Consider the following 27341-nt stretch of genomic DNA (forward strand, 5'->3'; position numbering starts at 1 on the left):
TAGCACTGATATTTATAGGAAAAACGGTCCTTTATCTTTCCTATAAATAGAAACTTTCTTCGTCTCACCGGTGACCAGCACAGCTGTTGTGCAAAGTGTGTCATCAGAGTTGTGCCTAGTTATTATGCGTATGATCATTATTAAAGGAAAAAGTGGAGTATATATTTATTTAATTAGTTAGCCAGTAAAGAATGAATGTAGCAGATAGATTTACAGCTTTAAAGGTACAGTTTCTATTGTCATTTTTCCCTTAGCCATTCATTTGTATATAAATAGGTCCTGACACTCAGTGCTCTACTGTAATGACTTTTAAATTCTGTTTATCATTGTGAAACAGCTACATTTCAGAAAGTCCTGGCTTTATATTTATCACAAAAATGTGGAATTATTTGTAAAGAGCCAAGAAATACATTCTAGTCTAAAAATACATTAACAAAAAGTAATAATATGCAGTTAAGTACTCCAAAGCCGGGAAATGGCAAACCACTCTCCACAATATTTGAGAAGTCATGGCAGTCAGGTGAAGTCCCTGAAGTCTCCCATCTCTTTTTAAAAAACGTGGAAATGAGGACTCTGTGAACTACTGAACCATCAGCTTCACCTCTGTGCCTGGGATGATCATGAAGAGATCCTCCTAGAAGCTATGCTAAGGCACATGAACGACAGTGAGGTGATTCAGAACAGCCATCATGACTTCACCAAGGGCAAGTCCTGCCTGACCAACCTAGTAGCCTCCTGTGATGGAATAACTACATCAGTGGCCATAGCAAGGGCTACGTATGTCATCTATCCAGAATTCTGTAAAGCCTTTGACATAGTCTCTCACAATGAACTTCTCTTTAAATTAGGGAGACAGGAGTTTGATGTGTGAATGGTGCAATGGATGAGGAATTGGCTGGATGGTTGCATCCACAGGGTAGTGGTCAACAGCTCAGTTTCTGGATGGACGCTGGTGACAAGTGGTATACTTAAGGAGTGCATACTTGGACCAGTACTATTTAATATCTTAATCAATGATAGGAACAGTAGGATCAAGTGCACCCTCAGCAAGTTTGTGGATGACGCCAAGCTGAGTTGTGCAGTTGACATACCTGAGGGGTAGGATGCCATCCAGAGTGACCTGGACAAGCTCAAGAAGTGGGATCATATGAACCTCATGAGGGTCAACAAGGCCAAACACAAGGTCCTGCATCTGGGTTGGGGCAACCCCTGGTATCAATACAGGCTGGGGAAAAAGGAGATTGAGAGAAGTCCTGAGGAGAACGGCTTTGGGATACTGGTGGGTGAAAGATTGGACGTGAGCCAACAAAGTGCACTTGCAGTCCAGAAGGTCAGCTGTATCCTGGGCTGCATCAAAAGAAGGGCCACCAGCAGGTCGAGGGAGATGATTCTGCCTCTCTACTTTGTTCTAGTGAGACCCCACCTGGAGCACTATGTTCATCTCTGGAGCCTTCAGTACAGGAAAAACATAGACTTGTTGGAAAGGGTCCAGAGGGGGGCCACAAAAATGATCAGAGGGATGGAACACCTCTCCTATGAGGACAAGCTGAGACAGTTGGGGTTGTTCAGCCTGGAGAAGAGAAGGCTCCAGGGAGACTTTATTGCAGCCTTTCAGTACTTAAAAGGAGCCTATAAGAAAGATGTGGACAGACATTTTAGCAGGGCCTGTTGTGATAGGACAAGGGACAATGGCTTCAAATTAAGAATGTAGATTCAGGCTAGACATAAGGAAGAAATTTTTTACAATGAGAGTGGTGAAGCACTGGAACAGGTTGCCCAGAGAGGTGGTAGATGCCTCATCCCTGAAAACATGCAAGGCCAGGCTGGATGGGGCTCTGAGCAACCTGATCTAGTTGAAGATGTCCGAACTCACTGCAGGGGAGTAGGACTAGATGTCCCTTCCAACCCAAACTCTTCTATGATTCTGTGATTAAGGCAGTAGGTGTAACCTTGTCTCTTTGTTTTTATACATACACATTCTAAAACTCTCTTCAAGGTTATGATCATATCCTATTGGTTTAAAAAGACTGTTGTCTCACAACCTGCACAGTTTGGCTATGCAGACTGAAACAAACTGCGATTCTACCTTTATGTTTCATTGGTTTATTAAAAGACGAAAGATATTCCTTCTAACCTAAGTAAAATAGTACCTTTCTCAAAAAATTCAATTTTTTTTTTTTTTTTATTTTTTACAAACTGCTTTTATTTATCTCACTGTATATAGATGTGTGTGTATATCTATATGATTTTGTGTATGAATGGATATATCCATGAATGTGCCTTTCAATGACAAAGTAACATTGAAATTGTGTCACTATTTCGAGAACAAAGATTCAGTCTTAGAAAAAGCAAAAATAAAATACAATTTTAGTGCAACACTTTATCTAGTTCTGCTGCTGTCTTAGAGAACTCTGAGATTACACTACAGCAGGCTGAATTAGAGGATTACCTTCAGGTTCATGATCCACATGGACTAGCTGACAGTTTTCTATTTACATTCTGAACTGTAACATCAGTATTTACTGGGAAGGCTTGTTCTGGCAATGTAAAAGTTTCCTTAAACTAAAGGCTTTCCTGGTGCCACTTTGATGTATACACACTCTGTGTAATAAGGCAAAGAAGTATCCTATGAATCACAAGGATCATGCAGATAAAGTATAATAATAATACTGCCTTACAGTAACACTGTATTTCTCATAGAAGTCTATATAAAGAAATACTCTTTATGGAATAGTGTCCTAGGATCAATATTTTCATTGGGAAAATTCTCATTAAATTCAGTAGGGCTGTGGTAAGAATTATGTTAAATATTCCCACATGGGCCAACCAGCAACATAATTTGTGTTGTGAATAAACTAGCAGTTTATATCCTTGAGTATAAATTTCTAAGACCTCATCTAGTATTTTTATTCTTCCATATAAAGCACTTCAAAATTTAATACATGTTCAGCAAGAATAAATATTGATTTCTCTCTATGAAGAAACATTTGAATGTGATAAAGCATCACAGTACTATATTTATTTTTACAAAAATATGATGAGGAATGAAGAAGCACTAGTTCAACTACTAAAGCTTTCCCAGAGCTGGTAAATCAGAAGTGCAGTATTTATAATTTCCTTTTTTCTTTTTACTTTTTTTTTTTTTTTTTTTTTTTTCAGGTCACTTGTAACTACAGTGCTGTTTTTCTCTGTGATTTCTTCATAAATTGGCTGAATGCTTTTATGCCTTTGTGCATCCCTCAGGGATCTTACCCTTTAATTCTAAGCAATGAGACACTTAAACCCAGAACTTTCTGGTAAATAATGCCTAAATAGTGGCTATACAATAACATAATTTCCAAAAGGTGGTGAAATGACAATTCCATGAGGGTGTTAAATATTTCACAGTGGTAAATTTAGAAAGAAAAAACACAGTTTAAACTGAACCATTTAAACTCAAACACATGATTTCAGCTTCACTGCTTTTTATTGTATTCCTGTGCCACATCTTTCATTTCCAGTTGTTTATGTAGATTGTCAGGTATTTGGGTCAGGAGCCCTGGCTCTGTGTCTGATCTGGGTCCTTTTCTTGAGTTGTCTCTTGTAACAGAAAGCTGTTCATGTGAATCTGAGGCCAGATGTGGACCTATATCTGCATTTTTATAAAATCCTCAGGAGGGGTTTGAATGGTGTGCAGAGAAAACACATTCAAGCTAATGAAGCATGACAATACACATTTTGTTTTAAAAGGAGATATAAAACATTTAGATGTCATTTTATATTTATCAAAACATGTTCCAAAATCTTTGTCACTGGGTACATTTATAATCTAAAAACATTCCCTAATTTGAGATATAGAGCAGGTACCAAGGCCATTCTGACTTTAATTGTTCTAGAGCAACAGTTACCAACCTATTACATTGAGTTAGCTGTCTGGAGAGCTAAAAAGACAGTTAAAAGCAAGAAACACTAATGGCTGAGTCTCTGGGATAAGAAATTTGAAAATACTCATGGGAAAGTATATGAAACAGAGAATAAGCACAATAGCTAATATTGTAAAGGATGTAGGTGTAGATAGAGTATAAGCATTGGCTAACTTCACCTGTAAAGGAAAGCTTGAAAAGAATTTTCTTCATTTTTACTCTCCAGGAATATTAAATGAGCTTGACAATAGCACAGAAAATGTACTAACTGTATTTGTGAATTACTTAATGTAATGAGATCAAGCTTTCCTAAAGATCTTAAAAGACTCTATGCCGGGATAGTTACTACATAGGAGCAAGAACAATAACAGGTGTAGTCTATGGATGTTATTCTACTAAATACCAGCACTCACAAAGGAATAATAAAGTAGCCCTATGTAGGAAAATACTTTAAAATAAAAACTTAATTTAAAAATCAGATTCAGATCAAGACCTACAAGTTAGGAGGACTGTACTGTGTCAAAAATAAACAAAAAAGCCCCCACCAATGAACAACAATAACAATGAAAAACAAACAAAAAAGGAAATTATTTCAGTGCTTGGTAATAACAGCAGCCACCAGCCTTGTCCTCTGCTCCTAGCTGATGTACACATTTGAAATATGTTCTATAGAATTAAAAATTAATTGTGACTTCTGATATAAAATTGATTGCTCATTGACAGGTTTGAAGAACCATGAAGAAATTCCATGAGAAACTAAAAGTCACTCAGATTATTCAGAATCTTCTAAATACAGAACCCTGTAAAAAATGTTCTTGGTAAAGTTGCAAATGTTACAACCGGAGCCTGTGTTATCCCCTTCTTACAGGTAGTAATTTTTTAAAACTTCTCTGCAGGGAAAAAAAAATCAGCACAGAAATGGTAGCTGAAAATAGGCAAAGGTGATAACTTATTTATTCTTTTCTCAGCTTGTTTCAGACATTCCTATGTATTCTGGGGAACTGATCAACTAGAAAAATGGTAGAATTTCACATTGTGTTGAAATGTTTTTCAACACTTTTGTCCTCAAGAATGTTTTATGCATTCCTATTAAGAGCACTACATTCCTGGGCAGGCCTATTCGAGATAAGTTATGAGCAATTATAAAACCTTGTTAAATCATTTTAAAGTGCTAAATTCCTAAGTTTATTTCCATATGTGTGAGAAAAGTACTGAAAGTAAACCTGTCATTGTAAGCTGTTCTCTTGTAATGAGTTTATTTTTACATTAACCATGGATTTTTTTTTTATAACATGTAAGCTTTAATAAATGAAAATAACTCCTACCTTTAATTACTCACTATTTAAATGTTAAATAGAGCCACTTTTAATTTTACTATATGCAGAAAAAAACAATCCTTTGTTATGAAGAATCTCTATTGGAATTATTTATAAGTACATATGCACATATACATTTATTTTAAAACAATGTAATGAGTTTGTCCACAATATATACAACACTCAAAGAAAAAAATAAATTAATTAAATTAATACCAAATTTTGAGACTACAAATAACCATCTCGATGTATTATTTGATTGTCTTGTTATATAGAGAGATGATATAGACAACTACCATTAAAATTCTGAGAATTGTTTCATTCTTGTGTTTACGATGGAAAACCAGTATCAAAAGAACACAGATATTTATTTCCTGATTCAACATTACTGTTGTAAAGATTTTTTTTTTTTTTTTTTAATTTACAGTACATATCCTTCTATACTTATTACAAGTATAGGCAATGTTGCTTATTTGGGTTAGATGGTTACATTCAGTTCAGTTATTACTGAGCATTTTTTTCAATAAGCATGTCAATCTATCTACAGCTTTAACATTTCTGTTATTAGTTAATTTTCACGGCAATAGTGATGGGAAACTTTCCCTTTTAGTAATGCAACTATTGATGATCAATTACTGCTGACTAAGCAACAACAGCATTTCCTCCCTTTTAAAAAATGTTATCTTTACGAAGCAGTGATTCATCTAGCTACAGACCATCAGTTTCAGTACAACACATTTCATCAAATAAACAACACAAGCATTAACAATGACTTTTCCTATGATTCAACTTTATTTTTTAAGCCAAGTGGACCAGTTTCCCTCAAATTTGCTGTATAGTCAAAGGTTAGAGGAGAAAGGAGGCCTTTGAAGTCTCCAGTTAAAAATTCTGTGTGTTAACCTACTATAGAAATCTACTGCTTCTTCCTAAGTAACCAGTCTTTCTACTCTGAGAGGAAGAAAAAGCTCACTGTAATTTTGCAGATTTGCTTCATATTTCTAATGTAGTCTCAAATCTCACAATTTTGAATTCTGTATAACAAGGTTACAAGTAGCATTTTTCACTTGTATGAGAACTAAGTGTGAAATAAGCTTTGGCAAAGTAAGTGCTTCATACACCGGAAAAAATCTGTATATTAATTGATGAACAATTATTGATTCATGATCAAGACAGCAAATAGAAGTCCCCCTTAAGACAAATATTTCTGTCAGAAAAAAAAAAAAAAAAAAAAAGGATTCTATTCACCCTGAAAGCTAACATCATAGATGAAAGATTCTCTATCATCTTTTGTATAGCATGAACTGTAGAACTGTAGATTTCTGTCTTTGTAGTGGCTGAAATTTTCTCTGCAGCACGGCAAACTGTGAGTCTCCTTCCACTTTTTTTTTTTTTTTTTTTTTTTTTGTGCAACTGCTCATAATGTGTAAAAAACATGCTATGAAGAAAAATGTAAGGCAAAGATAGATGCATCCTAGGGAGCTATCTATTCCTGGGTACAAGGGTACTTGAATCTGTAGATGTGTTTTATCAGGTGAGTTTTTCATCATATGTGACTAGTATTATTCAGAGAATCTTCTGATGTGACCTCAGTGATACACTCTTTTGCTCTGGGTTTACTCTGACATATAATTACTTTCTAATATTTTACCATGATGAGGATAGAGTAAGATCAGTCAACATAAGTTACAGAAGTCAGGGATGAGAATGTGGTGCACATGATATATGAAGGAGGAAAATGCCTACAGAATATATAAAGACAAAGTCAATGTTTGCCACTCCAGTGAAGCTAACATTAATTGACAGTCTGTATGTCAGAATTTCAGGAGTCTGTTCTTCAGAAAATTGTCTGAATGCAACCTAGATTTGCATGCATGAATGAGTAAGTACATGAAAAGGACACTCCATGTCCCTTTTGTATAGAGGTGGATCTTGTACTTATGGACTTATTGGACTTCTGTGGGAAGGTATAGGACTTAGGTAAGGTGTATGCATGTCTAACAGTAAAAGAGTGAATGTTACAAGAAGAACCTGGACAGGAGTGTATTTCTAACCATATTTCTAATCTAACTGCAGAACCACAGAACAGATGATGTTGGGACGCATCTCTAGAGAGCATCTGGCAAAGGCAGAATAATAGAAAACACTAGAGTTACTGAGACTCTGGAACAGAAGTACAGAGGAGTAGAGGGCTATAAAACAAACAAACAAACAAGCAAAAAAAAACAGACATAAAATTTGGTGCATAGAAGAGAAAAGAGTTTAAAAAAAGAAATCTCAAGAATATGTCAAATCATCAAGTGGAGTATGAGGAAAAATCCTAAGGCTCTGAGAGGTCACAAGTACTGCAGAAATGAATATGTACTATATGAACTCTGAGCATCATAGGACACAGACATTTTCAAGAGAGTAGGCAAACAACTCAGAATCTTTCTGTTTGCTAGATTCATTCCTTCATTCCATGTTCTCAAAATGTTGCAGTTAAAATTCCTTGAGATCAATATTGTGAGCAGGAGGGTCCAAATTTATTAATGAATAACTTGTTTTAGAACATCTTCAGACTGTGCAGAGATTTACCATTGTGCCGTAGGTTACTGAGACTTACTTATGAAAGAAAGAATCAGATGTTCTATGCAGGTAAATTATATCTTCCATCAGTAAAATATTACATTTTTTTCAAGTATTCCAAGTGGAATTTGTCCTAACTATCTGCAGATATCTGGAAGCTGGATGTCTACACCTAGCAAGCCAAGTTTATAGTGATGGTAAAAGAAATAGGACTGCCAAATACTGCCAACTGATTTGACTTGGGTGCCTGTTTCAGGGTAAGATGAATTGTCCTCATGTTACGCCTGACTCTTTCTTTTGACTCTGGCAGAAGGCAACCAGGCTAGAAAAGTTAGATAACAGATGGGTTAAATTTGTTTAACTACAGATGACAGACAGGGAGAAGAAGAACTATAGCCTGTATAAATTGCCCATATTGAAGCAGAACTTTATCAGATCAGAAAATGTGATGTTTGTTCAAAATTTTATACTCACAGTTAGAGGATATGCTGTGTTAAAATTCATTTTCTTTGTCTAATTTCTTCAAGAAAACTTGGAAGAATCTGAATAAACAGAAAGAGAAAGTCTTCCTATAAGGTACCAGTTTAGTTACCTATATTGGTTAAATTACCAAGGCAACTTTGAAAAATGAAAGTGATACTACTTATTCTAGATAGCAGTAGACTTTGTCAGGCTTCAAAGGAACAATCTCATTTCTAAAATTCAGACCAGCTCCAGGAGAAATAAGGGACTTAAATTGCTGAAAAAAAAGGAGTATATCTTTAAGTTTGAAATTTGGTGGCAATGTGTCATTCTCTTGTTTTCATAGCCTCATGTGTCAGGAATAAAGAAGATCTGTAAAACAAGAATTGTGTCTTTTAGTGTGGATAATCAAAATGCTATAATTCTTTATGCAATATATAAAGGTGCAGCAATAAAGAAAAATAAGTTTTTTTTCCTATTCTATTCTTCTGCCGTTACTCTCCTACCAATTAACTTCCAGTTTTTCACAAATCTGTGTGTCATTAGAGTGTCTCTTTTTATCAAATCAAATATCTGCCCAATCATTATCTTTTTTGAGTCTGTTACTCTGTGTTTTCAAACAAAACCAAATAAATAATGTGATTAATGTAGTGTAGTTTGGAAGGATATTAGAGGAAAGTCATGCTTTAAAGGAAGGCAAATGCACTACCGAGCCTTCTAAAACAATATGGAGTGTAATTATCCTAGTTCTTGGGAGTTTCAGATTTTCTTTCAGCAGTGAATTAATGGTACACCAAATACATGTTTGTCAGTTTAGAGAAGAGGTGACCTCAGTTTATTTTTCATTTTGCTTATATATAAATGTTTATGCAAGTTACAAGAAGGAGAATCATGGTCAAGGAGGCTTAAAATCTTGGTTTTATACACTATCATTGTCAATTTGCTGTATGTCTTTATCTACTTACACCCAGAAAACTACTATTTCCTTATACCTCACCCTTGGAAAGGAAAAACAAACCAAAACCAAACCAAACAAACAGATAAAAACAAGTATCACTGAATGGGGAAAACCAAGACAACAACTGATTCATGAAGCATTGAAAAAATGAATCTTGCATAAAAGTTAGTAAGACTACAAATAAAGGCAAGGTATCCTTAGAATATCTGAGAAATTGTAAATTTGTTTGACTAGAGGAAGAAAGTAAGTTTCAATGGAATTGAAGAAACAGCAGAGAACTTTGAAAGATTATTATGAAAAATATGTAATGCAAGAGAAAACTGGATAGTAAACTGTGATGAAAGAAGTTATAGAAAAATAAAATCATGAAGAAGATTGTGTGACATAACCAAGAAACTGGACAATCAACAGCAAGAAGCAATAACTGTAGCTGAGAACAAAAATGAGTAGCTATAACTAGAAGATAAATGAATTTCAAATAGTTGTGGGAGCAGGCACAGGTTACAAGGCCCATACAGCTGCACAAGTACAAGTGTATATGACTTTGTCAGGCATCTTCATTTACTCTTAGGATAACTATGAAGACCTGCACAACACATACCCATTGTTTTCCTAAGGTAAATTACAGACCAAGAAGCAAAAAGAGTAGAAGAAAATTTGTCACAGAGGAAGTTGTTAAAGAATGTGGAGTCCTACAGGTAGTATTCTATCACTAACAGATTTACACATTAATATATACATGATCTTGTGACCAGAAAGACTGCCTATAAACAAAATCAATATTGACTCCAAGACAAAGAGTTCTATTCCAATAACAACCCACTCTGCCAGAAGGACACATCCACACAAGTTCCTTAGCATCTTAGCAAAGTATTAAGGGCTCACATTGAAATAGGGTCACAAAATGAGGTTATTTTTGCAGAAAAAAACCCCAGCTGATTTCAAGCAAATATGTGGTATAAACAAAGATTAAGAAAGAATATGTAGATTAAAAAAATAAAGGAAAATAAAATAAAATAAAGGAAAATAAAATAAAATAACAAACAAAACAAAACAAAACAAAAACAAAAAAACAAAAACAAAAAAAAACCAAAAACATTATAACTACATAAACTACACAGACACTCATGAAGTATTTGATTATCTTTTTCAGGGAGCACTCTAAGTGGTGATGAATAAGCAAGTAAGAGAATAAATGTCATCTTGAGATCTTAAGTATGTTCCAAGGAGAGAAGGGACACATGAATATTGAGCAACTGATTTTTCTACCAAATGTAAACATCTAGAATGTCATTTCCCTAAATTCCCTTTACAGCTCAAGGAAGGAAAGGTGTATTTTTCAGATTTAACTTATCTCACATTTCTGTTGACTCCCAAATAGATTTGACATGCCACTCCCTGCAAATGCCATTTTCCCCTCCTAAGATTTGAATAGATCCAAGTATGCATGCTTCAGTTGCAGAAACCTGTAGTGTAGGTGCCCAAACCTAAGTGAGAGGCACCTAGTAACACTAAATTAGTACAAAATCAAAATGAAGTGGCTTAGCCATTACACAGAACAGGCCTAGTTGTTAATGTTGTTAAGATTACAAGGGATTACAGCCACTCTTTTAAAATGAAGTCCATATGACTTAATCCATTCCATAATACAGAAGGGAAAATTCGCTTTAATCTGGATAATAAAGGCTTTGCAGAACTATTTAACAGTACTTCAGAACAAACATAATCTATTATTAAAGTTTCAACACAAAAATAAGTAAAAAATCTTTTCAAAGTCAATAACATTATAAGGCACATTCTTATTGTGTATAAATAAGCAGAGTGTAACAGTCCATCACATAGGAAAACCTGTCAAATTTAATTGTGCTGCATGAGCAGAGAAGGTCAGAGGCAATAATTTGTCAGCAATTTACAGACTAGGAATATTTTACTCCAAATAAAGCATACATAGATAGAGAAACATATATACACTGATTTATACACCTGAAACTATAGAAGTGGTACAGTTGATTCCACAGCACATAAAACTGAGAAAAGAACTTGTCCTTTATGTAATGGTCTCAGTTCAAACGAAGAGGAATAAAGTCATCTAAAATAAACTGGCATTTCTGTACTGAAGTAAGTTAAACACTTCTAATTTACATCACAGTAAGAAGTGGCCTGAAATATCCAAATATACTTTACCTTTCTGGAAGTTTTCTTATGTTGATATAATAATTCTAGGTCCTTTCAAAGATCTGGAATTTTTGTTGGGATTATCCTTCCTGAAAAAAAAAGTTCAACTAATTTCACATTAATTCCTCATATCACGATGTTGTGGTTTAATCCTGGCAGGCAGCTCAGCACCACAAAGAAACTCATTCCCTCACAGCGAGACGGGGAAGATAATCAGAAGGGTAACAGTGAGAAAACTTGTGCGTTGAGTTAAAGACAGTTTAACAGGTGAAGCAAAAGCTGCCTGTGAAAACAGAGAAAAATAAATAATACATTCACTACTTCCCATCGGCCAGCAGATGTTCAGCTGTTTCCAGGTAAACAGGGCTTTGCCACGCATAACAGTTACTTGGGAAGACAAACTCTGCAAACATAACTCTAAATTGTCGAAATTTTCCCACCTTCCTCCTTCTTTCACCAATCTTGTAATGTTGAGCATGATGTCATATGGTATGGAATATCCTTTTGGTCAGTTGAGGTCAGCTGTCCCAGTTGTGTCTCCTCCAAATTTCTTGTGCATGCCCAGCCTACTCACTGGTGGAGCAGGATGAGAAACAAAAAAGGTCTTGACACTCTGCAAAGCACTATTCAGCAATAACTAAAGCATGAATGTGTTATCAACACAGTTCTGGTCTCAAGTACAAAACATTACACATTCAAGCTAGTATTTGAGAAAACTGACTCCATACCAGTCAACATATTACTACTGTTTGTATATACTCTTTTATACAATATATTTAATCCTAAATTTATTTTATGCACGTGATGGTTGCAGAAATGTAGATCTGACACATAAATATAGGCCATAGTAAAAGAAACAAGCCATTATCTTAAAAAAATATAAGTGATAATGTCCTTCATATTCAGTAAAAGATAGTCATCCATACCCTTACAATCCAGTAATTGTGTCACTCCAGACCAGAATTCATCTCCAGCCTTACTTGTGTCTCTTCGAAAACACACTCCTCAAGGACTACCTACCCGTTAAAGTAAGTAACTCATGAAAGAACAAAGAGGGGGAATTTGAGATTCTTTGTCCTCCAGCTGTCAATCCAGAATGACATTGGTTTCCCATGTATCGTATTTCCAGCTGTATGTGGATAACTCAGTCACTAGACATCTACAAGTTATTTCAGATATAAATATTCACTGTAGGGATATATGAATGAGGTAAGTTTCTAAATTCCCAGAGGAGATTTAAGCCTAGGTTTAGTTGTCAAAAGAAATGCTTGAAGTGCCACTTGACACATCCTGAAATATTCTACCTGGCCTACGGTTTTCCCTCTTGAAGGCCAAATGATCTCCTGTATTTTTCAAGTCAACACCATTATTATGTCCTTTAAGAATTAACATTGCTAACTATAGATGCTTTGTATTATACTTAGTGCTATTGTTACATATATATATATATAAATATATATATGTATATACACACATGCAAATTATTTTGAGCTATTGATGATACCTCAAGTTAATATTCAAGTAATGTAGAGCTTGGTTAAAAGTTAACATTTCTTGTTCACTCTCTATTATACTAAAACTATATTTGTCTAATATATATTTAATTGTATGTATATATAATTAAGTGTCGCAGTTGAGACGGACAAACAACAATGAAGTTAGATAATTCTGTAGTTCTTGATAAATTTACATTGAATAGAAAATGGAAAACTGTCTTTTTTGAATCAACAGCTGGTTAAAAAGTAAAATGATGCCCCATGGATGATCCATAAAAATTGCCTTGCTTTAATTATAACAACAAAAAAAGAAAATTGATCTAGTATTTGAATGCACAACACTGCATTCATGAATTACTCTTGAGTGAGTGAGAGAACACAGGTATTATAAACATTAGAGAAGTTATACATATATAAATTCTCACACATGTCTTGTGACTTGTATTCATCATCATACCTACTGACTCAGACTTGCAGTTCTGTATAGCTTCTGAAAGAAGCATTACAAGTCTTATGGTATAATATTTTAGCCTTTCACAAATCCTGTAGGACATTGTTATATGTGATTGAGTCTTATAGGATTACCTCACAGTCATCTAGAAATCCCTTTAATCCATCAGAAAATCCTATAGGATTGTTTTGTATAGGCACAAAGGGACATAGCTCTCACCAAACCTGCTTTGCTCACAAAGCGGTTCCCTGAGGATGTAAGAATCACATCCACATTTTCATGCAGTGTTGGTGGCATTTTCCATTTCAGTTTAATAAAGTCTTTTGTTTTTTATGGTTTGAATTCAAACACAGACCATATATAAAGGCTTGCATAAGCTCAGTTTATCGAGTAAATAGAGTTGGTCTGTTGTGTGCAAGATTCTAAAAAATATAATTAATTTGCCAAGTAATTTTAACTTTCGTAATATTCAAAGTTGAATAGAAGTGATCCCTCTAAGATCTAGGAACATCACCAGTTTGAACCCCAACCTAGCTTTATGAGCAAATACCTTTCCTGAATATGCTTAATAAATTCATCTAGCCTGAGTCTTTAATACAGAAAAAACATGTGCAAAATGAATTTGAGACAGTATGGCAACTATAAACGGGAATATTATAGGCAAACACGTACACAATAAAAGAGAGAGCATTGGTTAAAAGGGAGACTCATTCATATAAGTGTTTTGTTGTATTTTTTAATTTGCCACTGTAGAAGTTTGGAAAAGTTTGAGAATATATATATGTATATATATATGTGTATACATATGTACATATATTTTCATCCTTGGGCAGTGTCCAAGTATGCAGGTATGTAGTTTGGAAAACCTATCTGGAGTTTCACCTGTTGAAGGTTATGAAGGACAACAAGAAGAGTTTCTGTAGGTATAGCAGCAGCAAAAAGAAAAATGTGGGCTTGCTGCTAAACTAGACAGACAACCTGGGGACACAGACCACACAAAAGACTGAAGTGCTTAGTGTCTTCTTCAAATCAGTCTTTATTGGTAGACCTGCCTTCAGCAATCCTAAATCCCTAAGACTCATGGGAAATTCTGGAGCAAGGAAGACTTACTTCTTCTTGAAGTAAGTTAAGGAGGAGTTACTTTAAGGTGGGGGAAGATCAAAGTAAGGAATGTTTACCCAAACTGGATGTATCTTGAATCTTCATAAAATACAGCAAGTGCAGAAGAAGCCGGACAGTGTCTTTGTGGGGCCACTCTTGATTATATATGAAAGGTCATGGAGACTGAGGTTGATTCCTGAAAACTGGAAGAAAGGAAATGACGTATCTCCAGGACAGATGAAGAGGTGAATCCAGGGAACTGCAGGACACTCAACTTCACCTCAGCTATGGGAAAGCAGTGACACAAGTATTCCTGAAAATTATTTCCAGACACATGAAGGACAAGAAAGAAATTGGGAGCAGTCAGCATGGATTCATCAAATAGAAACCATATGTGACCAACTAGATAGCTTTTTATGATGAACTAAATGTCTTGGTGGGTAAGGGAAGAGTAGTGGATGTTGTTTATTTAGACTTCAGGGAAGTTTTTTGGCACTGTCTTCCATACAATACTCATTGATAAACTGAAGAAATATTAGTTAGACAAGTGGACTGTGAAATGGATCAAAAAACTGGCTGAACTGCCAGGCTCAAAGGGTTGTGATCAGCAGCACAAAGTCCAATTGTAGCCAAATCACTAGTGGTATACCTCAGGGGTACAAGGGATACAAGACATAGTACTTTTTCATATTTTTATTAAACACCTTGATGGACCCTCAGCAAATTTGCAGATGCTACAAAACTGTGAGAAGTGGGTGATATATTGGATGGTTGTATTGCTATCAGAGGGACCTCAGCAGGATGAAGAAATAGGAATCTCATGAAGTCCATAGAAAGAAAATGCAAAATCTGTCCCTGGGGAGGAATAATTTCATACACCCTTATAGGCTGGGGTCCCAACTGGCTGGAAAACAGGTTTTCAGAAAATATCCTGGTGGTCCTGGTGGACAAGTTGAACATACTTCAGCAATGTGTCCTCACTGCAAAGAGGCCAAGAGCCTCTTGGGCTGCATTAGGAAGAATATTGCCAGCAGGTCAAGCGAGGCAACCCTTCCTTTCTTACTAGCCCTGGTAGGACATGTTGCAGTTCTGTGCAGCTCTGAACTCTCCAGTAGAAGAGAAAAACAGACATACTGGAGCAAGTCCAACAAAGGGACATGGAGATATTCAAGTCACTGGAGTCGTTTTTTAATATGAGGAAATGCTGAAGGATATGGAACTGTTCAACGTGAAACAGAGAAGGCTCAGGAGGTTCCTATCAATGTTTGCAGGTACCCTATGAATGGAATTAAAGATCAACACAGGTTCTTTTGAGTGGTATTCAGTAACAGGACAAGAGACAATGGGCACAGGCTGAAACACAGGAAATTCCGTAACAATGTTTTTGGTTTTTTTACAGCTGATCAGACACCAGAATTGGTTACCCAGAAAGTCTGTGAAGTATCTGCCATAGAAGATACCCAAAACCCAGCATGGTGCAGCTCTTTATTATTATCAGGAGAAAAACTTATTATGATTTGAGTACCAATATTTTTTTTTTTGGTAGTCTTCAAATTTTTGAAATTATTTACTGTTCTAAAAAAACCCAGATAATTTAATTTTTATATACTGGGTTTTTTATAATTGCTAACAGTGGATATCAGCATAGTATTTGTTTTTAGGAATGAGATTGGGTAATTAAACAGCAAATGTAGATTGTCATGAGAAAGAACCCACTGAATTAATACAGCTTGAAATTTGATGTTGATGTTGTTTATTTATTAGGTAAACAAACTTTTAAAAGTTATAAATGATAAGCTAAAAATTAATTATTTTTATGGTTATAATACTGTGTATCTGGTCTAGTTGTATCTAGTAAAAATATTCCAGCAGTGAATCTCTATAAAGCCCTGCTTTGTTGTTAACATCCATGGCCTATATTCATAAATGCAGCAACAAACTTCAAAACTGTGTACAGCTAGAATTGTCATTTACCTTATTATAAGATTAAAGAGACAACAGTGCCTCAGAGACCATAAAATCAGAATTGAGGGGGGTGTGTTATTCTCAAGTGCTAAGTTTAATGAAATAAATGCAACTGTAACACTAGAAACTAGATGAGTCTGACATGGTTTATAATTTTCATTCTTCTTCTGAGATTGGCTGCTGACTCAATATTTAAACTTTATTGAATTACCTCAACTGCCTGAACATTTGATTTCAAATATTTGAAATAAAAAAATGTGTACTTACCTTCTCTGATGGAACTCTTTAAAATTCTCTGTAGGAATAAGAAGTTCAATGTATGTTCTGTATGTTATACATGAACTACATAACATCGTTTTTTGAACATGCTATGTAAGGTATTGCAATATTTTTATGATAATAGAAGACATTACATGGTGTCACAGGAATATTAGTAATACATTTCTTGTAATACTGCAATTGAAGAACACTTGTACACTTTACCATGTTAATATGTCAGTTGAGATTTTAGTTCACTCTAGAGCTGAATGATGTTTTACCAATAAAGATAAAAGCACAGTTTTCTAGCAGATAAATAAAATTTAAAATAAAATTCACTCAAAAATTGTTCAAACAAATGAAATTAATTAATTCATTACCGTGAAAAAACTGACCTAGATTTCAAGTTGAAATCCAGCAGATAGCATGCAATTCTCTTTTAAGGCAACCAGTTTTGGTGTTGTATTCTGGGAAGTCTGGTATTATAGTAGGAGTCACTGAGTAGAAGTCACTTGTACTAGAAATCACATTGGAGTTGCAGAGTCCGTAAGTAACTAAGTATCTGAGTGCGTAATTCTTGCCTCAGATGCTTACATTTTGTAAATGTGCTTCAAGTTCATTGTTATGAATATAATTGTTTTAGAATTCATTTTGTTTAATTTACTTTTAATAGTTAGCAAACTCATTAAGTACTCATTATTTTAAAATCAGACTCTAAAAAGAAATTCATTATACAGTCAATTAGGAGCTTATTGATTTAAGTCCAAAGCTCACTGTACTCTGTGAAATTTAGAGGAAGTCCAATACCAAAGCTTGTTACAGGAGTGAAATCCTGACCCTTTTAAATCACTGGTAACACTTCTTTTGTCCTTTGTAGGGTGGGATCCATTTATATTTAGAATATTGCATGAAGTCCACATCAAAGATAATATTTTTATGTGTAATAATTTCTGTGTTTTTCCAGTTGCTTCTGTAGAAAATCTATCAGATGCTGTGTAATCATATTCAGGATAAAACCTACAGCTATCTTATGTCAGAATTCTTTAGACTTTAGCATTCTGCTTTCAGTTATCAGAATTTGAAAACCATACCAGAGAAAGAAGCATAAGTTGTTCAATTTTCACCTTGCCATTTAGTATTTTGATTATGCTGACAACAACATGGTATGCCCATAAGATACACAAGTGAAACACAAGACATCCACATCAGAAGATTAATTCAGCATATTTTGAAGCCCACAGGTCCTTCACTTCAAGCAGCCATGGCCTAAGGCCCCAGCAGCAGGCAATTTATTTCTGTCACAAGGAAAAACTCTTCAGGTCATGGGACATCAGGTCTCATTTTTTTGGGCCTAATTATTCTCACATATCACACAGAGTCATTTAAGTGTAGACATTTAGAGTGAAATTTTCATCCAACTGAAGGTGATAGGGAACACCTCAAAAATTACACAGGCATTTGATCTTATTGTTGGCTATTTTTATTCACTGTGATGTGATTTATTTTGAGGAAAATGCTATAATTTAAAACTTTAGTCAACTTGTTGAATATAAATCACATTTCTATCAATGGCTTTCATCAGAATCGAGGTAGCCTACAATCTGAGTCTTCCATTAATAAAGGGTAATTCCACTAGTACAGTCAGAAGAATATAAAAAGTTAAATTAAGCATCCTAAACATCTAAAATAGGTAAAGAAATGTCAGTCATGTTTAGTGGGTTGGGTAAATAAAAGCAATAAAAATAACTTTCATGGTGCTACCCTCCACAAGATGGAAAATGTGAATATGCAGCATTCCACCATATACTTCTGTGTTTCTCAGTTGGAAATTTGAATCTTTACTGAGTTTACCAGCTACAAAAGTAAACACAGGGGAGTTCTGCTTTCAAAATCAAGAAGATGTAATTAATAACTCTCATGGCTCCCAGTTCCTTGGAAAAAAGCATTACTTGAATTAGGAAAATTAATTACATTTCTATTCCTTTAGATCTATTTTTTTTAATCCTTTTACTGATGTCTCTACCCCTAGTTTTACCCTAAACATAAATTTGGCTGGATTTTATATGACTTTCCACATTATAAAATGAAACATACAATTCTAGAATAGTAATTACTTTAAGGTCTTCAGAAAGTGCGAACAGATGAACATTATGAATTTGAATTACTCCATTCACATATTTCACGTACAATAAACGCAGACTGGTGGGAATAAAACCAGCAGTCTGTTGTTTCCTCTATATGACTCAGAGACTTATTATTTTTCACTTCAGACAACAATTATGCAAAATATACCCTGAATCATGACCTGAAGGAAGACTGAAGAACTCTCTCGTCTTTTCCTCAGAGTGAGAAAGCCTTGGCAGCTCACTGAACTGTCACCAGAACTGTGCCAAAAACATCATTCCAAACCTCAGGATTTACCCATCCCCTCAAATGGTCTTGTCCTTTTCCTTTACTTCCTTAAGACAAAACCATTTTTAAAGAGATTCCATTTGACCACATGAGAGCCATCCAAACTTCCTACACATTTGTACCAAAGCTTCTTCCTTTTCCCATCAAATCTCTCAAATAACATCTCTGTTCTGATGTTGTTGATCTGTCTCAACACTTATCCCTTTGACTTCTTTACCTCTCATCACTAACCTCACTAGTCTTTTTCCCTCCTGACTTGACACCTTCCAACATACCAGGACCAGGCCTAGTTGTTTCAACTTCAGTCTTTTGCTGACTGCACAGAAATCATATCTTATTCTTCAGGTGCCTGGAAATATTTCAAGATACGTCTTCTATCCAGAAAACTATCTGCAAGAATGGGCGCGCATTATCCTTCAGCTTATCTCTTCGCTGAATCCTTATGTTTTAGGTACATACACCATCTTCTCAAAACTTAAAATAGAAACTGTGAATCTTCTGTTTTTATTTTTTTTTTTCCTCCAAAGTAACTACTTTGAACTACTGAGATATAGACACTTATTCAATTGCCTAAATATAGATATCAAATACTACCACTGAAGGTATTTGGTCTGGCCTCCAAATACTGTTTCCAGGAGATCGTGGGATTTTTCAGTTTGATGTCATGCTGTCAAATCCATGAAGATATTCCTGGTATCCTAAAAGATTCCAATGGCATGAAACTTCTGAATTTTTTTATATAAATTTGACAGAGGGAATTCGTCATGTTATCATGAATGAAAACAATAGTCAAAGTTCAGCTACATTTAAACACAGGTATATCCTATCTACATGTCAGTAAAACATGCATGGTTTTTATTTCTTGCTTTACATTTGAAAAACAGTTTTGGATTTAAAAAGATTTCTACAATTTTTAATAAAGGCTTCTTCTGAAACCATTTAAAGTCAATCAAAAGAATCCAAAATTACTTTTGCTTTGAAACAGGTCATAAATTGCACTGTCAGTATATCTTTGACCATTATATCCTAATGTCTGTCAGCTTTACAATCTATAAGGGAGCAATTTTTCACTGTTCTTAACAATGTTAATTCCAATCAATATTTTGTTGTACACCATACGGGCAAGATTTTCCTGAAGAGATGCAAAGAAGTAACAAGACTTCATGGCAGTTGACACTATCTCTGAAAACCATATTGATTATTAGGAGACACAAATACGGATTTATTAAATTTATTTTTTTTATAAAAACCTCTTGAAGTCTAACATAATATTTCATACAGACATTTAATACAAGCAAAAATGACTTTTCTTTCATGGAAAATTAAGGGTTTTCTTTCTTCCTATTAGCATTTCAATTGAAAGCATTTCCACTCATTTCCTTCTTAATGGAAGTATATAAATAGAAATAGACTTTAAGTACTGGTTTGGGTTTTTTAAGCAAAAAAAAAATCCTTTTACATTAAGAACCTTAATACAGTTTCTAAATAGGAGTGGTTCAAACAGTAAACCAATCAAATAACTTATTTCAATTCAGTAAATATATATTGATTTTTGTACTGCTTCATTTTTATGCCCAGAATTGTCCTTAGTACTTTTTACTGATGGTCACTTTTAGTAAAAAACTCATGTATATGCTGTAACAGAATGAGGCACCATTTTTTTTAGGCTAACAGTACCATATTACCTAATACTAACTATCCAGAAAATCCTAATAGAGGCTAAGTGGCATATGTAGATAACTGATCACAGTATAGCTGAAGTAATGTTTTTGTTCACACGAGTGCAACCATTCTGCACACCAAAGAATCACTAATGCAATGTAATTTGTTATGGGGGCACAAATTAGTGGATTTGCTTAAATCCTGATGATTTCAGTGAGATTTTATCAAGCAGCACATGAACGGCTTTCAGAATGAATAGTCAAACATACATGTGAATGATGTATTCCAATTTCTCTCCTTTTTATTTTCCCAGATGATCAGGATTTTAAACTTATGTAATTTCTAAATATACTTAACTATTGATACACTAAAAATACTTCAGATCTTTATATATTTTCTAATACAGTGGTATCGGAAGGTCTCACTTTATAGGGCATCTTTATTTGGTTCTTAAAATCCTTTCTTCTAAGGCAAAATGCTTTATTTAGGAAACTGCTCTTCTGTCTGCTGTCAATTACTTCAGTTTTATTTCCATATTATGATTTTGGCATTTAAAATAGATAAAACAAGTAGTCCTTAGCTCAAATTTTGCTTTAACGAGAGTCCTTTGATGTTCTGGTTGTGGTTTTAAACATGATGTAAAAAGTTATTGCAGTAGTTGCTATAAGTTTGCTATTATATGAAGAGATCTTTGTCTATCATGACATTCAAAATAAAAAAAAAAAAAAAAAGCCTAATAATAGTCTTCAAATGATGAAAGAAGTGTTTCTTATTTTTAGGTTTAAACCAACAGAGAAATTTACATAGATGTACAGAGTGATGGTGTTTTAAGAGGACAGAAATAGAGATTTTTTGACAGGGAGGAAGTATTTGAGAGGGACACTAGAGAACTGGAAATATTTGAATGCATGAATTGAATTATTTTGTGCAGAAGGAACCTGTTGATTTGTCTAAAGGTTCAAAGGTTCACCCTTTCCTGTTCTCCTGTTGCTTTTTTTTTTTTTTTTAATTCTGAGACAAAGGTGTCTAGAGCTTGGAAAAGTTTGAAGGGAGGAGTGGGGACTTTTTTCCTCTTATGCTAAATGTAAAAATAAAGTAAACTTGACCTGTAAGAAACAAATCAAGTAAAAGATTATTAGTATTACAAATTGAAGTTTATGTTTCTTTGAACTAATTTACACACATATGTTTCCATTCAATAATGAACTGTGTTAATATTAGGCAGAAAGCCAGGAAAGGAATAAAATGCTGCCTCTATTAAAAAAGCCTCTAAAGCAGTCTTAACAGTGACTATAGTTCAGTTGTAAGCATCTGTTCATCTTTCTTTAGAAGAATTAATATAGATGCCCCTCGCAGGCAACAGGGAAATAAAGGAAAAGGTCTACTCACCCTGGCTTAATCCTAGCCTGTTTGACTTAGAGAATCAACACTACATTTAGACAGAATTGCTAATGAAAATCTCATTCTAAGCTATACCTTTAAAATGAATACTATATTACTTACAGGAAGTATTTAATACTCTTTATTAACAATAAATGGACTCTAGGGTGAGTAGCTTCAGTGTAGACATTTAGAGTAACGTAAGATGAATTCCAGTTTGGTTTCCTTTAGTGATAATTTCTGTAAACATTTGTGGAATGTGAGGGATGTGTAGACTCCTGGAATGTAAAGACATCTGATTTTCTAGAATGTCTGGTCAATGACTGGTCAAGAAAAATATATATATATAATATAAGGTAGGGAAAGTAAAAACAAACAAATAAACAAAATGAAACAACAAAAACCAACCCAAAACACAACAAGACTACACCCAAACCCAAGGAACACCTGGATGCTTGAATCCTAATGAATAGGAGACAATAGGGACAATAAAAAGAACTGTAAGTTTCAAGCCACTGACTGTTGAGCAGCTAAAGAAAATGGTCAAGTATAACCTTTAAGAAGTTCACCAAGAACTTTGCAAATAGTAAGAAGGGGGAAACAGACTGTCATGGGTCTCATGAAAAATAGCAAATGTGAGTACACAATCAGCTGGTGTGAAGTTCTTGTGCTTACTGTGTCTCTGCTATTGGTACCTGAACTAGAATTAAGTTCTAGTACTATTATACCTGTCAGCAGCATAGTATTATATGTTACTGTCACACTTTTTATTCTCAATAGTACAAACAGGAGAGTAAGTGAGCCTTTGCAGGTAGGACTTGCAGCATTTTAGTCAGGACGTCAATATTTACTCTGGAAAGAATGTCTTTTTGTCATTCTGCTTCATTTCTGCATTATATTAAATATAGCTAGCATAACTGTCCTGGAATTATCTGGTCTAACTCACTCTGTGTTTTCTATGTTTTTCAAAACCTGTCTTCTCAGCTTTGTATTTTTTTTTTTTTTATTATTTTTTTTTTTTCTGTAATCTTTCTATTACCTCTTTTATGGGCAAGAGAAAAGAGTAGAGGGAAGAGCTGCTGTCCCTTGGATATTTCAGTCAAAAATAGATCTAACAAAATCAAATAAGGGGTTAACTTTGGAATACATGCCTCCTGTCTTAAATCATAGAATCATAGAACAAATTCTTCCATAACATCTTTAACTATGTAAAGATTTGAATGGATTTACATTCAGCATTCACCAAAATACAAAAACAAGCCAGCTCCTTGAAGGGACCTTAGGGCTCTGCCTAATAACCAGTATCATTTCTCCAACAGCAGGAAGCAGAAGAGCAGGAGGAAGGTTTTACTTCAGCTTCTGCCTCCTCTCAGCTCCTTAGTTGCCAGAGCTCCTCATTGTCCTTGAAAAGCTTCAGGAATAAATCCAAGTCGCAATATGTATAAGACACTAGGCTCTATGACTAGTGGTATGATTACTGAATGAAATCGGAGGTTTGCTGGATAGCTTGCTACAAGGTAGCAGAGAAGGAATAGATATTGCCTTTTTCCCTGCCAGATTTTACAATAGCTTTTACAATAGAATAAAGATCCTAGGAATAGATTTTTGTCTTCTTTCTTCCTTGCATAACCCTAACCTCCTCAGCAAGAGAGGAGGTGGTGTGAGAGTACAAGCTTATACCTATAGTGCTTCAGGATCAGAGAACCAAACCTTGACCAAGAGGCCAAGTAGCAACAATCCCTGGAATTCTTCCACAAAGATTTCAACTCCTTGAAAAGAATGACTTCATCTGTATGGCACAATACCTAACTCTGGATCTCCACTGGACTCCGTGTAGTGCCTCCATAGCTGTATAATATGATATTGTTTTGTGTACTTTTGTAACGTCAATGTTAAGCATAATGGTGTCATGGTGTGACAACCCACCAGAGCATGTGTTTTTATTTTTTAACCTGAACCAGAAGGTATGCACTGCTTGCATCTTTTTATGACATGAGAGCATGTGAGAGATTGTTTGATGGTGAAAAGTATTTTTACAGGGGAGTAATTTAGGGTTCTGCTTACTGCAGAACAATGTTTTGATTTTTCAAAGAAAAGTGTGACTTAAATGATTTCGGTGGTGGGTTCACTCTATTATTTACTGCATGGGGGAAATATGCCAAGCTGAATGCTGCTTACCTTCTCTACAGGAGCCTATACCCATTCACGAAGCAAACTTTCAGGCATCTTCCCTCCCTTCCTTCCAGACCTTTTGCTCTGAACTCTGTATTTTAGAGCTCCAAAAGCAAACTTTCATGGGAGGTCTGTACCCATTCGCGAAAGCAAACTTTCAGGTGTTCCTTCCCTGATAATGATTTGCACTGGAATCTGCCTTTTAGAACTCCAGAGGCAAACCTTCAGGCGAGGCCTGAAAAGTATGCAGAGCAGACTTTCAGGAAACAAAATTCTCAGAAATAAATAAATAAAAAAAAATGCAGTAGAATAGCAGGAGTGTTGGCTCAAGCTGGGTACCTGCACAGAGGTCCAACTTCAGCACAGAAACACATAGACTTTTATGTCTCTACATACCAATTAATACCATGGTTCAGTCCAAAAGCTTTGGGCTCTTCTTGCTTCTCTTTGGATCACTGATCTTGTATATGCCTCTGTTTTGTTTAACTGCAGACAGTGTTTATGGTCCATGACCTCCCAGGTGCTGTTTTGTCTGAATAAATCCTTTTCTTCACAGTAAAGTGCAAAACAGGCCCCTGTAATGTCTCTGCGTTAGCCTTGAAATCATTATTTTTTTCCCCAGTCAGTTCCATTCTTTCCAGCAAAATGCAAACTAGGCCTTATCTTAAAAGTGTTCGGTATAGTTTGTAGTTGCTTTTGGTAAATATGAACAGAACTTCACAGCTTAAGACTACAGAAAATCCAGTTTACTAAGTAACATGAAGCAGACAGTATATTACAAATCATACAACCTTATATTCTAAATGAATCATTATATTTAGTGTGCGTTTATTGAAGCTAAATGATTGATATTAAACTTAAATTGGGCTCATCCACAGAGCTGTGAGTAGTAAAACCATTGCCATACAGCCAGCTTATTTAGCAGAGAGAGCTAGGATCACCCAGGCTGTCATATTTATAGAATAAAGTGGTTGACTTGTAGTCAAATTGCATACAGTAGGAAAAGTATGCACAAGACTCCCTGCACCCACAAATTATCAGTGTTCAGTGTGTTGTTCTGCTTCTTTGTAGGTTTCCCAAAAGGAGTTATTGGCCTGGCTATGGTTCAGGCCCTTCCCTCCTCTGGAGCGTGAATCAAACTGGTGCTGGTTTGGCTTGGAGGAGGTCAAGAGTAATCCACCACACTCCACTCCCTGACTACAGTCAACTCACTTTATTCTCTCATAGATTAGTAGTGCAGTTAAGTTTTGCCTCTATTTCATAAATGCGTGGCATATCATAGATCAGCAGTAAGAGTCCAATTATTTGATAAATTCCTTAATTTAGATGCTAATATTATCTATATACAGTGTGAACTTGTGTTAAGCAAATAGCTTTCTATGGTACTATTGAGCGATAACTCATGATGAACGGGGAGTATTTGCTTAGCCGTGTACCAGAATCTTATATGTAAAACAGTTGCAAGTAACAAATGCAATATTGTCAGAGCTAACAAAATCACAACTGGATGAAATATTAGAATCAAAGTTCTCATTGTCAGTGACCATCTGAATAAGGTCTCCCACTGATAATACTTTCTACTTCCCTTCAGTCCCACCAGGACATGTTGTACCTTCAGCAGCAATAGGATGATATGCTCTACTTTCATCTTAGAGGAAACTGCAAAACAAAAAGATTAAATGGATTAGTCTTGGCAGGGTCTGCCGGACAGGTTATCTCATAGGAATAAGGAAAAATCCATTGTGCACAAGTTCTGCACTTTGCACCACTGTTTTGATCTTGTCTGTAGGAATCTCAAGGATGTATGATAAAGTGCCTTTAAAATTATTCACAAGCTCATTACAAAGGAAGGAAGGAAGGAAGGAAGGAAGGAAGGAAGGAAGGAAGGAAGGAAGGAAGGAAGGAAGGAAGGAGGGAACCTTTTATTTTCTTCTAGGACTTTATTTTATGGCATTTAAGTATATTTGGGGTTTTATTTTGGCATATTTAAGTGCAGTACTTTATTATACACAAATTTCTAAAAAGGAGATCATGATTCTTTTTTACTTTTCAGTCAAAAATATTTATAAAGTACTTTCTAGATATTTTAGAAGTGTTTAGAAGTCAGTGCTGAGTAAGTAATAATTTTATTCCCTGGATCCAGTTTTGAGAGGACAAGAATTTTCATAAACAGACATATACCATGAAGGACAGCAATTAAACGTTTGAGTCTGACTGGATTCTAGAATGATGGTGTTATTCTTGACCTGCAAACACTGAGAGTTACAACAATCATTATGTCATCATCTCTTTTCTCCCTCAGCTCACAGGTATAAAACAAATCCTTCACAGTTTTGTTTTGGTTTGTTTGTTTGTTGGTTTCCCTTCTCCTGCTCCTCTTCTTTTCCATTTTTTTCTATTTTCTATTCTTCCCTTCTTTCCATAGCACCAACTTTATTCTCACTTAATTTTTATTTCATGACTCATTCCTACTCTCCTTCCTCCAGCTTTAAGTTCTTGTTCTGCAATGTGTGCAATGTATGTACTTTCACTTAATATCCCCACAAGGAACAGGAGCACTAAGAAAGGAAAGACTAATCAAAGGGAAAAAAAAAAAAAAATCAACCAAAAAAGAGACACTAATATTAATGAAAACAGTAACCAGGCAGGCATATCTGACATGACTTTCTTTGCTATTGATCTTCTCCACTACTTCTTCATTTGCTGAGCATTCATCTTAGCTTTCGTTGGGCAAATGTTTCCCCAGACACATTCAGAATCGCCTCTGCAACATCTTTTCATTGTTTTGTTTGTTTGTTTGTTTCTTTGTTTTGGTTTGTTTGAGTTTTTTGTTGTTGTTGTTTTGTTTTGTTTTGTCACTTCCAACACTCTGAGCTCCTTGTGGTAATTTACTTTACTTGATTTAGCCGTCTTTCTTTTGAGGTCAAGTTATCTGCATTAAACTGCAGTTGGCACAACTCCAGAGTGAGAACATTTAACTGGGCAAGGAATGGAACAGGATTTCAGTTGAGAAGATGCATATTCTTCAGCTGCTACATGGCAGCACAGCTTCTTCATTATCTTACC

This window comes from Nesoenas mayeri (genome assembly GCF_963082525.1).
Source record: "Nesoenas mayeri genome assembly, chromosome: 1".
In the NCBI taxonomy this organism is placed as follows: Eukaryota; Metazoa; Chordata; class Aves; order Columbiformes; family Columbidae; genus Nesoenas; species Nesoenas mayeri.